This window comes from Schistocerca gregaria, unplaced genomic scaffold (genome assembly GCF_023897955.1).
Source record: "Schistocerca gregaria isolate iqSchGreg1 unplaced genomic scaffold, iqSchGreg1.2 ptg001279l, whole genome shotgun sequence".
Lineage (NCBI taxonomy): Eukaryota > Metazoa > Arthropoda > Insecta > Orthoptera > Acrididae > Schistocerca > Schistocerca gregaria.
This window is the reverse complement of record NW_026062591.1, coordinates 20,516-34,545: the sequence shown is the minus strand read 5'-3', so window position 1 is coordinate 34,545 and position 14,030 is coordinate 20,516. Positions and strand designations below refer to the sequence as shown.

At 52.7% G+C, this 14,030-nt stretch overlaps 22 non-coding genes across 22 annotated transcripts; 11 read left to right on the top strand and 11 right to left on the bottom strand.

Moving 5' to 3' along the window:
- Positions 1-843: 843 nt before the first annotated feature.
- On the top strand, positions 844-915 carry Trnam-cau (transfer RNA methionine (anticodon CAU)). Its single transcript has one exon. It is a non-coding gene; the product is annotated as a tRNA-Met (tRNA).
- A 206-nt stretch (positions 916-1,121) lies between these two features.
- On the bottom strand, positions 1,122-1,193 carry Trnad-guc (transfer RNA aspartic acid (anticodon GUC)). The gene has a single exon. It is a non-coding gene; the product is annotated as a tRNA-Asp (tRNA).
- A 930-nt stretch (positions 1,194-2,123) lies between these two features.
- Positions 2,124-2,195, top strand: Trnam-cau (transfer RNA methionine (anticodon CAU)). Its single transcript has one exon. It is a non-coding gene; the product is annotated as a tRNA-Met (tRNA).
- A 206-nt stretch (positions 2,196-2,401) lies between these two features.
- Trnad-guc (transfer RNA aspartic acid (anticodon GUC)) lies at positions 2,402-2,473 on the bottom strand. Its single transcript has one exon. It is a non-coding gene; the product is annotated as a tRNA-Asp (tRNA).
- A 930-nt stretch (positions 2,474-3,403) lies between these two features.
- Positions 3,404-3,475, top strand: Trnam-cau (transfer RNA methionine (anticodon CAU)). The gene has a single exon. It is a non-coding gene; the product is annotated as a tRNA-Met (tRNA).
- Positions 3,476-3,681: 206 nt separating this feature from the next.
- Trnad-guc (transfer RNA aspartic acid (anticodon GUC)) lies at positions 3,682-3,753 on the bottom strand. Its single transcript has one exon. It is a non-coding gene; the product is annotated as a tRNA-Asp (tRNA).
- Positions 3,754-4,683: 930 nt separating this feature from the next.
- Positions 4,684-4,755, top strand: Trnam-cau (transfer RNA methionine (anticodon CAU)). The gene has a single exon. It is a non-coding gene; the product is annotated as a tRNA-Met (tRNA).
- Positions 4,756-4,961: 206 nt separating this feature from the next.
- On the bottom strand, positions 4,962-5,033 carry Trnad-guc (transfer RNA aspartic acid (anticodon GUC)). The gene has a single exon. It is a non-coding gene; the product is annotated as a tRNA-Asp (tRNA).
- Positions 5,034-5,963: 930 nt separating this feature from the next.
- Positions 5,964-6,035, top strand: Trnam-cau (transfer RNA methionine (anticodon CAU)). Its single transcript has one exon. It is a non-coding gene; the product is annotated as a tRNA-Met (tRNA).
- Positions 6,036-6,241: 206 nt separating this feature from the next.
- On the bottom strand, positions 6,242-6,313 carry Trnad-guc (transfer RNA aspartic acid (anticodon GUC)). Its single transcript has one exon. It is a non-coding gene; the product is annotated as a tRNA-Asp (tRNA).
- Positions 6,314-7,243: 930 nt separating this feature from the next.
- Trnam-cau (transfer RNA methionine (anticodon CAU)) lies at positions 7,244-7,315 on the top strand. The gene has a single exon. It is a non-coding gene; the product is annotated as a tRNA-Met (tRNA).
- A 206-nt stretch (positions 7,316-7,521) lies between these two features.
- On the bottom strand, positions 7,522-7,593 carry Trnad-guc (transfer RNA aspartic acid (anticodon GUC)). The gene has a single exon. It is a non-coding gene; the product is annotated as a tRNA-Asp (tRNA).
- A 930-nt stretch (positions 7,594-8,523) lies between these two features.
- Positions 8,524-8,595, top strand: Trnam-cau (transfer RNA methionine (anticodon CAU)). The gene has a single exon. It is a non-coding gene; the product is annotated as a tRNA-Met (tRNA).
- A 206-nt stretch (positions 8,596-8,801) lies between these two features.
- On the bottom strand, positions 8,802-8,873 carry Trnad-guc (transfer RNA aspartic acid (anticodon GUC)). The gene has a single exon. It is a non-coding gene; the product is annotated as a tRNA-Asp (tRNA).
- Positions 8,874-9,803: 930 nt separating this feature from the next.
- Trnam-cau (transfer RNA methionine (anticodon CAU)) lies at positions 9,804-9,875 on the top strand. The gene has a single exon. It is a non-coding gene; the product is annotated as a tRNA-Met (tRNA).
- Positions 9,876-10,081: 206 nt separating this feature from the next.
- Positions 10,082-10,153, bottom strand: Trnad-guc (transfer RNA aspartic acid (anticodon GUC)). Its single transcript has one exon. It is a non-coding gene; the product is annotated as a tRNA-Asp (tRNA).
- A 930-nt stretch (positions 10,154-11,083) lies between these two features.
- Positions 11,084-11,155, top strand: Trnam-cau (transfer RNA methionine (anticodon CAU)). Its single transcript has one exon. It is a non-coding gene; the product is annotated as a tRNA-Met (tRNA).
- A 206-nt stretch (positions 11,156-11,361) lies between these two features.
- Trnad-guc (transfer RNA aspartic acid (anticodon GUC)) lies at positions 11,362-11,433 on the bottom strand. Its single transcript has one exon. It is a non-coding gene; the product is annotated as a tRNA-Asp (tRNA).
- A 930-nt stretch (positions 11,434-12,363) lies between these two features.
- Trnam-cau (transfer RNA methionine (anticodon CAU)) lies at positions 12,364-12,435 on the top strand. The gene has a single exon. It is a non-coding gene; the product is annotated as a tRNA-Met (tRNA).
- A 206-nt stretch (positions 12,436-12,641) lies between these two features.
- Positions 12,642-12,713, bottom strand: Trnad-guc (transfer RNA aspartic acid (anticodon GUC)). The gene has a single exon. It is a non-coding gene; the product is annotated as a tRNA-Asp (tRNA).
- A 930-nt stretch (positions 12,714-13,643) lies between these two features.
- Positions 13,644-13,715, top strand: Trnam-cau (transfer RNA methionine (anticodon CAU)). The gene has a single exon. It is a non-coding gene; the product is annotated as a tRNA-Met (tRNA).
- Positions 13,716-13,921: 206 nt separating this feature from the next.
- Trnad-guc (transfer RNA aspartic acid (anticodon GUC)) lies at positions 13,922-13,993 on the bottom strand. The gene has a single exon. It is a non-coding gene; the product is annotated as a tRNA-Asp (tRNA).
- Positions 13,994-14,030: the final 37 nt, after the last annotated feature.

The following is a 14,030-nucleotide window of genomic DNA, read 5'->3' as shown; positions in this document are numbered from 1 at the left end:
ACGACATAAAAGTATGCCCCAGGTGAGGCTCGAATTACAACCCCGGCATTGCTCACGGCTACTGCCTTATAAGTACCGTGCGCTAACCAATTGCGCCACTGGGGCTACAGCCAAACGCTCTCAATTAGCCATATTCACTTTGCTGCAAACCAGTGGTGGCCACAAATACATACGATCGCCACCTGCGGCCACACTGCGACTTTGGCACCTAACTACGAATGCTTCGTGCTATTCGTGTTTCATATGCTACGCTTACATGCACATCAACTGCCTCTAGTCAACGAAAAAACGCAGAAAAACGCGCGCCTTGCCTCCTGCTACCTGTCGAACAGCGGGCGCAGATATGTGGCAAGGTCCAAGCTCTGCAAGCGCACCGCGACCACGCCGCTGGACGAGAAGTGCCTTCCTCGGGAGCTTGCAGAGCCCTGAAGAACACGTTTCTTAGAGAGGTGCACTTGTCTCGTAGAACGAGACACAGTCCGTGGCCCTATGGCGCAAGGGATAACGCGTCTGACAACGGATCGGAAGATTCCAGCTTCTGATCCTGGCACGGTCGGCATTTTGTTAGTTGCCAACGCGCAGCTCGGCAGTGGATTTCGTATGTCGCCGCATCGAGGAGTGCAGTGTTATTCCTGTGCATCTCGCAGCTGCATGTCGAGGTGATGGTGGTAAATGCCGCTGCCTGCAAGCGTCAGCGTAGCGTCAGTCGAGCAAAGTCGAGACAAGTCAAGCTGAGAGCTGTAGGAGATGTTGCGCAATTAAATGTACGCGTGTGAAAGCCACGCAGACAACACTGTCCAAGTGTCCCACGTGATGTGACGAAGAGCTAGAACACCCCCACACAGCAGAGTGGCGCAGTGGAAGCGTGCTGGGCCCATAACCCAGAGGTCCGTGGATCGAAACCACGCTCTGCTAAAATTATATCTTTTGCTGATTGTGTCGAGATCGATTACTACGCGTGGAGAGTCGGCATTAACAGCGAACCCCATAATTAGAAAGTGTGAGGAATGCGAGAACTACTTCCTACGATGTAGCATTTTGCAGCAAGTTAATGGCAAAGTTAATGCTCTTCCACCCCACACGCGCAACACTCGAGCAGATTTGTGAGATAAAAGTCGCGCCTCCCCGGCGGGGAATCGAACCCCGGTCTCCCGCGTGACAGGCGGGGATACTAACCACTATACTACCGAGGAAGACGCACCTACCGCATATAATGCACATTAAACTTGTTGGCGTAGCTGATACATCTGAAATCTAGCCTCCAGATGCTGTCAGCTGTTACGACATAAAAGTATGCCCCAGGTGAGGCTCGAATTACAACCCCGGCATTGCTCACGGCTACTGCCTTATAAGTACCGTGCGCTAACCAATTGCGCCACTGGGGCTACAGCCAAACGCTCTCAATTAGCCATATTCACTTTGCTGCAAACCAGTGGTGGCCACAAATACATACGATCGCCACCTGCGGCCACACTGCGACTTTGGCACCTAACTACGAATGCTTCGTGCTATTCGTGTTTCATATGCTACGCTTACATGCACATCAACTGCCTCTAGTCAACGAAAAAACGCAGAAAAACGCGCGCCTTGCCTCCTGCTACCTGTCGAACAGCGGGCGCAGATATGTGGCAAGGTCCAAGCTCTGCAAGCGCACCGCGACCACGCCGCTGGACGAGAAGTGCCTTCCTTGGGAGCTTGCAGAGCCCTGAAGAACACGTTTCTTAGAGAGGTGCACTTGTCTCGTAGAACGAGACACAGTCCGTGGCCCTATGGCGCAAGGGATAACGCGTCTGACAACGGATCGGAAGATTCCAGCTTCTGATCCTGGCACGGTCGGCATTTTGTTAGTTGCCAACGCGCAGCTCGGCAGTGGATTTCGTATGTCGCCGCATCGAGGAGTGCAGTGTTATTCCTGTGCATCTCGCAGCTGCATGTCGAGGTGATGGTGGTAAATGCCGCTGCCTGCAAGCGTCAGCGTAGCGTCAGTCGAGCAAAGTCGAGACAAGTCAAGCTGAGAGCTGTAGGAGATGTTGCGCAATTAAATGTACGCGTGTGAAAGCCACGCAGACAACACTGTCCAAGTGTCCCACGTGATGTGACGAAGAGCTAGAACACCCCCACACAGCAGAGTGGCGCAGTGGAAGCGTGCTGGGCCCATAACCCAGAGGTCCGTGGATCGAAACCACGCTCTGCTAAAATTATATCTTTTGCTGATTGTGTCGAGATCGATTACTACGCGTGGAGAGTCGGCATTAACAGCGAACCCCATAATTAGAAAGTGTGAGGAATGCGAGAACTACTTCCTACGATGTAGCATTTTGCAGCAAGTTAATGGCAAAGTTAATGCTCTTCCACCCCACACGCGCAACACTCGAGCAGATTTGTGAGATAAAAGTCGCGCCTCCCCGGCGGGGAATCGAACCCCGGTCTCCCGCGTGACAGGCGGGGATACTAACCACTATACTACCGAGGAAGACGCACCTACCGCATATAATGCACATTAAACTTGTTGGCGTAGCTGATACATCTGAAATCTAGCCTCCAGATGCTGTCAGCTGTTACGACATAAAAGTATGCCCCAGGTGAGGCTCGAATTACAACCCCGGCATTGCTCACGGCTACTGCCTTATAAGTACCGTGCGCTAACCAATTGCGCCACTGGGGCTACAGCCAAACGCTCTCAATTAGCCATATTCACTTTGCTGCAAACCAGTGGTGGCCACAAATACATACGATCGCCACCTGCGGCCACACTGCGACTTTGGCACCTAACTACGAATGCTTCGTGCTATTCGTGTTTCATATGCTACGCTTACATGCACATCAACTGCCTCTAGTCAACGAAAAAACGCAGAAAAACGCGCGCCTTGCCTCCTGCTACCTGTCGAACAGCGGGCGCAGATATGTGGCAAGGTCCAAGCTCTGCAAGCGCACCGCGACCACGCCGCTGGACGAGAAGTGCCTTCCTCGGGAGCTTGCAGAGCCCTGAAGAACACGTTTCTTAGAGAGGTGCACTTGTCTCGTAGAACGAGACACAGTCCGTGGCCCTATGGCGCAAGGGATAACGCGTCTGACAACGGATCGGAAGATTCCAGCTTCTGATCCTGGCACGGTCGGCATTTTGTTAGTTGCCAACGCGCAGCTCGGCAGTGGATTTCGTATGTCGCCGCATCGAGGAGTGCAGTGTTATTCCTGTGCATCTCGCAGCTGCATGTCGAGGTGATGGTGGTAAATGCCGCTGCCTGCAAGCGTCAGCGTAGCGTCAGTCGAGCAAAGTCGAGACAAGTCAAGCTGAGAGCTGTAGGAGATGTTGCGCAATTAAATGTACGCGTGTGAAAGCCACGCAGACAACACTGTCCAAGTGTCCCACGTGATGTGACGAAGAGCTAGAACACCCCCACACAGCAGAGTGGCGCAGTGGAAGCGTGCTGGGCCCATAACCCAGAGGTCCGTGGATCGAAACCACGCTCTGCTAAAATTATATCTTTTGCTGATTGTGTCGAGATCGATTACTACGCGTGGAGAGTCGGCATTAACAGCGAACCCCATAATTAGAAAGTGTGAGGAATGCGAGAACTACTTCCTACGATGTAGCATTTTGCAGCAAGTTAATGGCAAAGTTAATGCTCTTCCACCCCACACGCGCAACACTCGAGCAGATTTGTGAGATAAAAGTCGCGCCTCCCCGGCGGGGAATCGAACCCCGGTCTCCCGCGTGACAGGCGGGGATACTAACCACTATACTACCGAGGAAGACGCACCTACCGCATATCATGCACATTAAACTTGTTGGCGTAGCTGATACATCTGAAATCTAGCCTCCAGATGCTGTCAGCTGTTACGACATAAAAGTATGCCCCAGGTGAGGCTCGAATTACAACCCCGGCATTGCTCACGGCTACTGCCTTATAAGTACCGTGCGCTAACCAATTGCGCCACTGGGGCTACAGCCAAACGCTCTCAATTAGCCATATTCACTTTGCTGCAAACCAGTGGTGGCCACAAATACATACGATCGCCACCTGCGGCCACACTGCGACTTTGGCACCTAACTACGAATGCTTCGTGCTATTCGTGTTTCATATGCTACGCTTACATGCACATCAACTGCCTCTAGTCAACGAAAAAACGCAGAAAAACGCGCGCCTTGCCTCCTGCTACCTGTCGAACAGCGGGCGCAGATATGTGGCAAGGTCCAAGCTCTGCAAGCGCACCGCGACCACGCCGCTGGACGAGAAGTGCCTTCCTCGGGAGCTTGCAGAGCCCTGAAGAACACGTTTCTTAGAGAGGTGCACTTGTCTCGTAGAACGAGACACAGTCCGTGGCCCTATGGCGCAAGGGATAACGCGTCTGACAACGGATCGGAAGATTCCAGCTTCTGATCCTGGCACGGTCGGCATTTTGTTAGTTGCCAACGCGCAGCTCGGCAGTGGATTTCGTATGTCGCCGCATCGAGGAGTGCAGTGTTATTCCTGTGCATCTCGCAGCTGCATGTCGAGGTGATGGTGGTAAATGCCGCTGCCTGCAAGCGTCAGCGTAGCGTCAGTCGAGCAAAGTCGAGACAAGTCAAGCTGAGAGCTGTAGGAGATGTTGCGCAATTAAATGTACGCGTGTGAAAGCCACGCAGACAACACTGTCCAAGTGTCCCACGTGATGTGACGAAGAGCTAGAACACCCCCACACAGCAGAGTGGCGCAGTGGAAGCGTGCTGGGCCCATAACCCAGAGGTCCGTGGATCGAAACCACGCTCTGCTAAAATTATATCTTTTGCTGATTGTGTCGAGATCGATTACTACGCGTGGAGAGTCGGCATTAACAGCGAACCCCATAATTAGAAAGTGTGAGGAATGCGAGAACTACTTCCTACGATGTAGCATTTTGCAGCAAGTTAATGGCAAAGTTAATGCTCTTCCACCCCACACGCGCAACACTCGAGCAGATTTGTGAGATAAAAGTCGCGCCTCCCCGGCGGGGAATCGAACCCCGGTCTCCCGCGTGACAGGCGGGGATACTAACCACTATACTACCGAGGAAGACGCACCTACCGCATATAATGCACATTAAACTTGTTGGCGTAGCTGATACATCTGAAATCTAGCCTCCAGATGCTGTCAGCTGTTACGACATAAAAGTATGCCCCAGGTGAGGCTCGAATTACAACCCCGGCATTGCTCACGGCTACTGCCTTATAAGTACCGTGCGCTAACCAATTGCGCCACTGGGGCTACAGCCAAACGCTCTCAATTAGCCATATTCACTTTGCTGCAAACCAGTGGTGGCCACAAATACATACGATCGCCACCTGCGGCCACACTGCGACTTTGGCACCTAACTACGAATGCTTCGTGCTATTCGTGTTTCATATGCTACGCTTACATGCACATCAACTGCCTCTAGTCAACGAAAAAACGCAGAAAAACGCGCGCCTTGCCTCCTGCTACCTGTCGAACAGCGGGCGCAGATATGTGGCAAGGTCCAAGCTCTGCAAGCGCACCGCGACCACGCCGCTGGACGAGAAGTGCCTTCCTTGGGAGCTTGCAGAGCCCTGAAGAACACGTTTCTTAGAGAGGTGCACTTGTCTCGTAGAACGAGACACAGTCCGTGGCCCTATGGCGCAAGGGATAACGCGTCTGACAACGGATCGGAAGATTCCAGCTTCTGATCCTGGCACGGTCGGCATTTTGTTAGTTGCCAACGCGCAGCTCGGCAGTGGATTTCGTATGTCGCCGCATCGAGGAGTGCAGTGTTATTCCTGTGCATCTCGCAGCTGCATGTCGAGGTGATGGTGGTAAATGCCGCTGCCTGCAAGCGTCAGCGTAGCGTCAGTCGAGCAAAGTCGAGACAAGTCAAGCTGAGAGCTGTAGGAGATGTTGCGCAATTAAATGTACGCGTGTGAAAGCCACGCAGACAACACTGTCCAAGTGTCCCACGTGATGTGACGAAGAGCTAGAACACCCCCACACAGCAGAGTGGCGCAGTGGAAGCGTGCTGGGCCCATAACCCAGAGGTCCGTGGATCGAAACCACGCTCTGCTAAAATTATATCTTTTGCTGATTGTGTCGAGATCGATTACTACGCGTGGAGAGTCGGCATTAACAGCGAACCCCATAATTAGAAAGTGTGAGGAATGCGAGAACTACTTCCTACGATGTAGCATTTTGCAGCAAGTTAATGGCAAAGTTAATGCTCTTCCACCCCACACGCGCAACACTCGAGCAGATTTGTGAGATAAAAGTCGCGCCTCCCCGGCGGGGAATCGAACCCCGGTCTCCCGCGTGACAGGCGGGGATACTAACCACTATACTACCGAGGAAGACGCACCTACCGCATATAATGCACATTAAACTTGTTGGCGTAGCTGATACATCTGAAATCTAGCCTCCAGATGCTGTCAGCTGTTACGACATAAAAGTATGCCCCAGGTGAGGCTCGAATTACAACCCCGGCATTGCTCACGGCTACTGCCTTATAAGTACCGTGCGCTAACCAATTGCGCCACTGGGGCTACAGCCAAACGCTCTCAATTAGCCATATTCACTTTGCTGCAAACCAGTGGTGGCCACAAATACATACGATCGCCACCTGCGGCCACACTGCGACTTTGGCACCTAACTACGAATGCTTCGTGCTATTCGTGTTTCATATGCTACGCTTACATGCACATCAACTGCCTCTAGTCAACGAAAAAACGCAGAAAAACGCGCGCCTTGCCTCCTGCTACCTGTCGAACAGCGGGCGCAGATATGTGGCAAGGTCCAAGCTCTGCAAGCGCACCGCGACCACGCCGCTGGACGAGAAGTGCCTTCCTTGGGAGCTTGCAGAGCCCTGAAGAACACGTTTCTTAGAGAGGTGCACTTGTCTCGTAGAACGAGACACAGTCCGTGGCCCTATGGCGCAAGGGATAACGCGTCTGACAACGGATCGGAAGATTCCAGCTTCTGATCCTGGCACGGTCGGCATTTTGTTAGTTGCCAACGCGCAGCTCGGCAGTGGATTTCGTATGTCGCCGCATCGAGGAGTGCAGTGTTATTCCTGTGCATCTCGCAGCTGCATGTCGAGGTGATGGTGGTAAATGCCGCTGCCTGCAAGCGTCAGCGTAGCGTCAGTCGAGCAAAGTCGAGACAAGTCAAGCTGAGAGCTGTAGGAGATGTTGCGCAATTAAATGTACGCGTGTGAAAGCCACGCAGACAACACTGTCCAAGTGTCCCACGTGATGTGACGAAGAGCTAGAACACCCCCACACAGCAGAGTGGCGCAGTGGAAGCGTGCTGGGCCCATAACCCAGAGGTCCGTGGATCGAAACCACGCTCTGCTAAAATTATATCTTTTGCTGATTGTGTCGAGATCGATTACTACGCGTGGAGAGTCGGCATTAACAGCGAACCCCATAATTAGAAAGTGTGAGGAATGCGAGAACTACTTCCTACGATGTAGCATTTTGCAGCAAGTTAATGGCAAAGTTAATGCTCTTCCACCCCACACGCGCAACACTCGAGCAGATTTGTGAGATAAAAGTCGCGCCTCCCCGGCGGGGAATCGAACCCCGGTCTCCCGCGTGACAGGCGGGGATACTAACCACTATACTACCGAGGAAGACGCACCTACCGCATATAATGCACATTAAACTTGTTGGCGTAGCTGATACATCTGAAATCTAGCCTCCAGATGCTGTCAGCTGTTACGACATAAAAGTATGCCCCAGGTGAGGCTCGAATTACAACCCCGGCATTGCTCACGGCTACTGCCTTATAAGTACCGTGCGCTAACCAATTGCGCCACTGGGGCTACAGCCAAACGCTCTCAATTAGCCATATTCACTTTGCTGCAAACCAGTGGTGGCCACAAATACATACGATCGCCACCTGCGGCCACACTGCGACTTTGGCACCTAACTACGAATGCTTCGTGCTATTCGTGTTTCATATGCTACGCTTACATGCACATCAACTGCCTCTAGTCAACGAAAAAACGCAGAAAAACGCGCGCCTTGCCTCCTGCTACCTGTCGAACAGCGGGCGCAGATATGTGGCAAGGTCCAAGCTCTGCAAGCGCACCGCGACCACGCCGCTGGACGAGAAGTGCCTTCCTTGGGAGCTTGCAGAGCCCTGAAGAACACGTTTCTTAGAGAGGTGCACTTGTCTCGTAGAACGAGACACAGTCCGTGGCCCTATGGCGCAAGGGATAACGCGTCTGACAACGGATCGGAAGATTCCAGCTTCTGATCCTGGCACGGTCGGCATTTTGTTAGTTGCCAACGCGCAGCTCGGCAGTGGATTTCGTATGTCGCCGCATCGAGGAGTGCAGTGTTATTCCTGTGCATCTCGCAGCTGCATGTCGAGGTGATGGTGGTAAATGCCGCTGCCTGCAAGCGTCAGCGTAGCGTCAGTCGAGCAAAGTCGAGACAAGTCAAGCTGAGAGCTGTAGGAGATGTTGCGCAATTAAATGTACGCGTGTGAAAGCCACGCAGACAACACTGTCCAAGTGTCCCACGTGATGTGACGAAGAGCTAGAACACCCCCACACAGCAGAGTGGCGCAGTGGAAGCGTGCTGGGCCCATAACCCAGAGGTCCGTGGATCGAAACCACGCTCTGCTAAAATTATATCTTTTGCTGATTGTGTCGAGATCGATTACTACGCGTGGAGAGTCGGCATTAACAGCGAACCCCATAATTAGAAAGTGTGAGGAATGCGAGAACTACTTCCTACGATGTAGCATTTTGCAGCAAGTTAATGGCAAAGTTAATGCTCTTCCACCCCACACGCGCAACACTCGAGCAGATTTGTGAGATAAAAGTCGCGCCTCCCCGGCGGGGAATCGAACCCCGGTCTCCCGCGTGACAGGCGGGGATACTAACCACTATACTACCGAGGAAGACGCACCTACCGCATATAATGCACATTAAACTTGTTGGCGTAGCTGATACATCTGAAATCTAGCCTCCAGATGCTGTCAGCTGTTACGACATAAAAGTATGCCCCAGGTGAGGCTCGAATTACAACCCCGGCATTGCTCACGGCTACTGCCTTATAAGTACCGTGCGCTAACCAATTGCGCCACTGGGGCTACAGCCAAACGCTCTCAATTAGCCATATTCACTTTGCTGCAAACCAGTGGTGGCCACAAATACATACGATCGCCACCTGCGGCCACACTGCGACTTTGGCACCTAACTACGAATGCTTCGTGCTATTCGTGTTTCATATGCTACGCTTACATGCACATCAACTGCCTCTAGTCAACGAAAAAACGCAGAAAAACGCGCGCCTTGCCTCCTGCTACCTGTCGAACAGCGGGCGCAGATATGTGGCAAGGTCCAAGCTCTGCAAGCGCACCGCGACCACGCCGCTGGACGAGAAGTGCCTTCCTTGGGAGCTTGCAGAGCCCTGAAGAACACGTTTCTTAGAGAGGTGCACTTGTCTCGTAGAACGAGACACAGTCCGTGGCCCTATGGCGCAAGGGATAACGCGTCTGACAACGGATCGGAAGATTCCAGCTTCTGATCCTGGCACGGTCGGCATTTTGTTAGTTGCCAACGCGCAGCTCGGCAGTGGATTTCGTATGTCGCCGCATCGAGGAGTGCAGTGTTATTCCTGTGCATCTCGCAGCTGCATGTCGAGGTGATGGTGGTAAATGCCGCTGCCTGCAAGCGTCAGCGTAGCGTCAGTCGAGCAAAGTCGAGACAAGTCAAGCTGAGAGCTGTAGGAGATGTTGCGCAATTAAATGTACGCGTGTGAAAGCCACGCAGACAACACTGTCCAAGTGTCCCACGTGATGTGACGAAGAGCTAGAACACCCCCACACAGCAGAGTGGCGCAGTGGAAGCGTGCTGGGCCCATAACCCAGAGGTCCGTGGATCGAAACCACGCTCTGCTAAAATTATATCTTTTGCTGATTGTGTCGAGATCGATTACTACGCGTGGAGAGTCGGCATTAACAGCGAACCCCATAATTAGAAAGTGTGAGGAATGCGAGAACTACTTCCTACGATGTAGCATTTTGCAGCAAGTTAATGGCAAAGTTAATGCTCTTCCACCCCACACGCGCAACACTCGAGCAGATTTGTGAGATAAAAGTCGCGCCTCCCCGGCGGGGAATCGAACCCCGGTCTCCCGCGTGACAGGCGGGGATACTAACCACTATACTACCGAGGAAGACGCACCTACCGCATATAATGCACATTAAACTTGTTGGCGTAGCTGATACATCTGAAATCTAGCCTCCAGATGCTGTCAGCTGTTACGACATAAAAGTATGCCCCAGGTGAGGCTCGAATTACAACCCCGGCATTGCTCACGGCTACTGCCTTATAAGTACCGTGCGCTAACCAATTGCGCCACTGGGGCTACAGCCAAACGCTCTCAATTAGCCATATTCACTTTGCTGCAAACCAGTGGTGGCCACAAATACATACGATCGCCACCTGCGGCCACACTGCGACTTTGGCACCTAACTACGAATGCTTCGTGCTATTCGTGTTTCATATGCTACGCTTACATGCACATCAACTGCCTCTAGTCAACGAAAAAACGCAGAAAAACGCGCGCCTTGCCTCCTGCTACCTGTCGAACAGCGGGCGCAGATATGTGGCAAGGTCCAAGCTCTGCAAGCGCACCGCGACCACGCCGCTGGACGAGAAGTGCCTTCCTTGGGAGCTTGCAGAGCCCTGAAGAACACGTTTCTTAGAGAGGTGCACTTGTCTCGTAGAACGAGACACAGTCCGTGGCCCTATGGAGCAAGGGATAACGCGTCTGACAACGGATCGGAAGATTCCAGCTTCTGATCCTGGCACGGTCGGCATTTTGTTAGTTGCCAACGCGCAGCTCGGCAGTGGATTTCGTATGTCGCCGCATCGAGGAGTGCAGTGTTATTCCTGTGCATCTCGCAGCTGCATGTCGAGGTGATGGTGGTAAATGCCGCTGCCTGCAAGCGTCAGCGTAGCGTCAGTCGAGCAAAGTCGAGACAAGTCAAGCTGAGAGCTGTAGGAGATGTTGCGCAATTAAATGTACGCGTGTGAAAGCCACGCAGACAACACTGTCCAAGTGTCCCACGTGATGTGACGAAGAGCTAGAACACCCCCACACAGCAGAGTGGCGCAGTGGAAGCGTGCTGGGCCCATAACCCAGAGGTCCGTGGATCGAAACCACGCTCTGCTAAAATTATATCTTTTGCTGATTGTGTCGAGATCGATTACTACGCGTGGAGAGTCGGCATTAACAGCGAACCCCATAATTAGAAAGTGTGAGGAATGCGAGAACTACTTCCTACGATGTAGCATTTTGCAGCAAGTTAATGGCAAAGTTAATGCTCTTCCACCCCACACGCGCAACACTCGAGCAGATTTGTGAGATAAAAGTCGCGCCTCCCCGGCGGGGAATCGAACCCCGGTCTCCCGCGTGACAGGCGGGGATACTAACCACTATACTACCGAGGAAGACGCACCTACCGCATATAATGCACATTAAACTTGTTGGCGTAGCTGATACATCTGAAATCTAGCCTCCAGATGCTGTCAGCTGTTACGACATAAAAGTATGCCCCAGGTGAGGCTCGAATTACAACCCCGGCATTGCTCACGGCTACTGCCTTATAAGTACCGTGCGCTAACCAATTGCGCCACTGGGGCTACAGCCAAACGCTCTCAATTAGCCATATTCACTTTGCTGCAAACCAGTGGTGGCCACAAATACATACGATCGCCACCTGCGGCCACACTGCGACTTTGGCACCTAACTACGAATGCTTCGTGCTATTCGTGTTTCATATGCTACGCTTACATGCACATCAACTGCCTCTAGTCAACGAAAAAACGCAGAAAAACGCGCGCCTTGCCTCCTGCTACCTGTCGAACAGCGGGCGCAGATATGTGGCAAGGTCCAAGCTCTGCAAGCGCACCGCGACCACGCCGCTGGACGAGAAGTGCCTTCCTTGGGAGCTTGCAGAGCCCTGAAGAACACGTTTCTTAGAGAGGTGCACTTGTCTCGTAGAACGAGACACAGTCCGTGGCCCTATGGCGCAAGGGATAACGCGTCTGACAACGGATCGGAAGATTCCAGCTTCTGATCCTGGCACGGTCGGCATTTTGTTAGTTGCCAACGCGCAGCTCGGCAGTGGATTTCGTATGTCGCCGCATCGAGGAGTGCAGTGTTATTCCTGTGCATCTCGCAGCTGCATGTCGAGGTGATGGTGGTAAATGCCGCTGCCTGCAAGCGTCAGCGTAGCGTCAGTCGAGCAAAGTCGAGACAAGTCAAGCTGAGAGCTGTAGGAGATGTTGCGCAATTAAATGTACGCGTGTGAAAGCCACGCAGACAACACTGTCCAAGTGTCCCACGTGATGTGACGAAGAGCTAGAACACCCCCACACAGCAGAGTGGCGCAGTGGAAGCGTGCTGGGCCCATAACCCAGAGGTCCGTGGATCGAAACCACGCTCTGCTAAAATTATATCTTTTGCTGATTGTGTCGAGATCGATTACTACGCGTGGAGAGTCGGCATTAACAGCGAACCCCATAATTAGAAAGTGTGAGGAATGCGAGAACTACTTCCTACGATGTAGCATTTTGCAGCAAGTTAATGGCAAAGTTAATGCTCTTCCACCCCACACGCGCAACACTCGAGCAGATTTGTGAGATAAAAGTCGCGCCTCCCCGGCGGGGAATCGAACCCCGGTCTCCCGCGTGACAGGCGGGGATACTAACCACTATACTACCGAGGAAGACGCACCTACCGCATATAATGCACATTAAACTTGTTGGCGTAGCTGATACATCTGAAATCTAGCCTCCAGATGCTGTCAGCTGTTACGACATAAAAGTATGCCCCAGGTGAGGCTCGAATTACAACCCCGGCATTGCTCACGGCTACTGCCTTATAAGTACCGTGCGCTAACCAATTGCGCCACTGGGGCTACAGCCAAACGCTCTCAATTAGCCATATTCACTTTGCTGCAAACCAGTGGTGGCCACAAATACATACGATCGCCACCTGCGGCCACACTGCGACTTTGGCACCTAACTACGAATGCTTCGTGCTATTCGTGTTTCATATGCTACGCTTACATGCACATCAACTGCCTCTAGTCAACGAAAAAACGCAGAAAAACGCGCGCCTTGCCTCCTGCTACCTGTCGAACAGCGGGCGCAGATATGTGGCAAGGTCCAAGCTCTGCAAGCGCACCGCGACCACGCCGCTGGACGAGAAGTGCCTTCCTTGGGAGCTTGCAGAGCCCTGAAGAACACGTTTCTTAGAGAGGTGCACTTGTCTCGTAGAACGAGACACAGTCCGTGGCCCTATGGAGCAAGGGATAACGCGTCTGACAACGGATCGGAAGATTCCAGCTTCTGATCCTGGCACGGTCGGCATTTTGTTAGTTGCCAACGCGCAGCTCGGCAGTGGATTTCGTATGTCGCCGCATCGAGGAGTGCAGTGTTATTCCTGTGCATCTCGCAGCTGCATGTCGAGGTGATGGTGGTAAATGCCGCTGCCTGCAAGCGTCAGCGTAGCGTCAGTCGAGCAAAGTCGAGACAAGTCAAGCTGAGAGCTGTAGGAGATGTTGCGCAATTAAATGTACGCGTGTGAAAGCCACGCAGACAACACTGTCCAAGTGTCCCACGTGATGTGACGAAGAGCTAGAACACCCCCACACAGCAGAGTGGCGCAGTGGAAGCGTGCTGGGCCCATAACCCAGAGGTCCGTGGATCGAAACCACGCTCTGCTAAAATTATATCTTTTGCTGATTGTGTCGAGATCGATTACTACGCGTGGAGAGTCGGCATTAACAGCGAACCCCATAATTAGAAAGTGTGAGGAATGCGAGAACTACTTCCTACGATGTAGCATTTTGCAGCAAGTTAATGGCAAAGTTAATGCTCTTCCACCCCACACGCGCAACACTCGAGCAGATTTGTGAGATAAAAGTCGCGCCTCCCCGGCGGGGAATCGAACCCCGGTCTCCCGCGTGACAGGCGGGGATACTAACCACTATACTACCGAGGAAGACGCACCTACCGCATATAATGCACATTAAACTTGT